The 2,704-nt window shown below is 32.3% G+C and overlaps 1 long non-coding RNA gene across 1 annotated transcript; it reads right to left on the bottom strand.

Annotated features, from left to right (window-relative positions):
* Positions 1–545: 545 nt before the first annotated feature.
* On the bottom strand, positions 546–1,850 carry LOC117597655 (uncharacterized). The gene is made up of 3 exons (XR_008302042.1): positions 1,487–1,850; positions 1,364–1,401; positions 546–997 (listed from the first exon to the last, which is right to left on the bottom strand). It is a non-coding gene; the product is annotated as an uncharacterized LOC117597655 (long non-coding RNA).
* Between the last annotated feature and the right edge of the window lie 854 nt (positions 1,851–2,704).

Here is a 2,704-nt window from a genome sequence, read left to right as displayed (position 1 = left end):
CAACACTAAATAACAAAGAAAACTACTTTGGTATTTCTTGGCATCACATTTACAAGGCATGATTTTCCGTGTCCTTTCACTAGAACTGGAAACACAAGCACAGAGGTGCATGAATACAACAAGCCCTGTCCCCAGTTCATGTAGTAGTCACAGTGCTTGACTTAGGTTTAAGGCCTACACACTCCCTTTTTGAAAATGCACCAATAATAGAACATAACTTTTGTTTAAACTCGGAAATTTTAGGATAATGTTTAAGATTTTTGTTAAATCTTCAATTAAACTGTACATTTATTGTGTCTTCAGTCTGAGTCATACAGATGATACCACAAAAAGTGCAACCTTTTAGTCATTCATATGTGTGTGTGTATATATATATATATATATATATATATATATATATATATATATACACACAAGCACACACACATATATACATATATACAGGTTATACAGATTTTTCACAAGTTGGTTAAGGTTAACAATAAGACAGTAGACAGTAAAAATAGATAAAACCTGTGGCATGGAAGTTTAACTGCAGTAAAAAAAAAAAAAAACAGTATCCTGAATATGGGCAAATTTATTTAATATTTATTATTATGAGATTATTGTAAACAAGATTATTTTCTAGGCTTCACTTTTTTTTTATTATTGGCATATACAGTAATTCTGCTTCTAGCAATACACTTCTCTGTAAGAGGATAAATTATCTGTCAAGCTTGAGATGAGCAAAAATGTAGGTTTAATAATCTTTTAGTGACTATAAGCTTGTAATGAAAAATACAGAATAAATTTGCATAATTTCAACTTGCTACCACATTTTCAGTGTTTTTGCCATGTGTTTCACCATCTGTTAATAATTATTCATGTTACATCTTACAGTTTTATTCACATCGGAGTACACACACTCATCTGACGAGCCAGATTTTCTTTTTGGAGTTGTGGCTTTCCTCTTAGAGAATTGCAAAGCTGCATAATTCAGTTTTTCAGCTTCAGTTTCCTGAAAAAATAATGCAAAACCATAATAATAACTCCAACTCAAAGTAATAACCATACAATATGGGTAACTGCACTGTACACACTAACTACACAGCTACTGTTCATCAACAGAAAAGCTCAGGATTGTTGGGCACATTTGATCAAACTGACTGTATAAATTACATCTAGAACATTATAAGGATATATAAGTATCTGAATGTAGCAACATTTCACACGAAGGAAAATTAGTAGTGAGTAGTAAAGGAGACACAGTGGTATCTAGAGAAAAAAACACAACAAAACAAAGAAAAGAAAAAAAAAACAGAATTATCTGTAGAATATGCAATAGTATAAAAATCAGCACTATTTTTTTTTATTGTACACGTACCTGACTTGTTCCTGGAGAATCTTCCATAGAAGCATTTACTGTTAATACAAATACACACCTATTAGTGATTTTTAATAGAAATAAAAGTAACTGGAATTATTATCTGATGACAAAAGCACTTACTTTTATCACATTTTCTTCTCCTCAGTAGGAAATAAATGAGGCAGAAAATCAGAAGTGCACAAAAGCCCAAAGCCGTTCCCAAACCGAGCACTGTCGAATGTAGAGATCTAGTCTTTTCTAAGAATGTTATTTAATCACATTATATTTATATTAGCACAAATTATTTTCTAGGCAAAGTATGCTTTATGAATTAAGGATAATTAATTAACACTAAATTATACAACATCTTACCTGTTTTCTCCTGTGTGTTCATGTTTGTCCTGTTTCCATGCAGTGTTGGTTCACACACCACTGAATTATCACACAGAGCTGGTGTAGATGTTTCTGATGCAATAGTAACATGCTCACCTATGAACATTTATCATGATTCACTAAAAGTCTGTAACTCAGTGTTGTTGAAGAAAACACAGTTAGCATTTCACTACTTCACTATTATTTGTCTTCCAGGTTGAACATGCTAATGATAATAAGGAAAAAAAATCACTACATTAAACCAGTAGCTTAATCAATTTTAGTGGAAATCCTACCTTTAATTTTTAAATAAGTTCCATCTGCAAACACAAAGTTTGGTCTCGTCAGTGCACAGTAGTACATGGCTTCGTCAGACTGAGTGATGTTTAAAATGGTCGTATTGAAGCAGTTTAAATGTTTTTCTGTCTGGAAACCAGGATTTTGGAATTCAATAGAAAATGTTCCTCCAACATTTTGAAAGATTTTGACTATAATCTGAGGCTGTTTTCTGTTTGGTTGCTTAAACCAGGCTATCATCCCAACTACTTTTTCAGAAATACAACACCGCAGAGTAGCCGAGTCTCCGATATCCACACTGAGCTCTTCATCAGGCTGATAAACTGGTGACTCTGTGGGGGATTGTGCAGTAACCCAGCGTCTACCAGGTTGGACTGTATCTAGAAAAAAAACCTGATTAATTAGATAATGAAAGTATTTCTTAAATCAATATACACAAGGAGTTATTAAACATTACATTAAAGAAATAAATATTGGAGTTTCTTCCACATACAGCTTACACAAAGGTGGTTTAGAGTAATAAGCTCCATAGATTTTTTTCAAAATACATCAAACTACATGGGAATAATTTGCTCATATTACTTACACATGATGCTGAGGATCAAAATTAAAATCCAAAATCCAGTCATTTTTCATTTCATAGAAATTCTACAGTGTTTGTATCTCATTTATCAGCAGAATATGAATGCG

The sequence above is a fragment of the Pangasianodon hypophthalmus genome, chromosome 7 (genome assembly GCF_027358585.1).
Source record: "Pangasianodon hypophthalmus isolate fPanHyp1 chromosome 7, fPanHyp1.pri, whole genome shotgun sequence".
Taxonomy (NCBI): domain Eukaryota; kingdom Metazoa; phylum Chordata; class Actinopteri; order Siluriformes; family Pangasiidae; genus Pangasianodon; species Pangasianodon hypophthalmus.
This window is presented reverse-complemented; position numbering and strand designations above follow the sequence as displayed.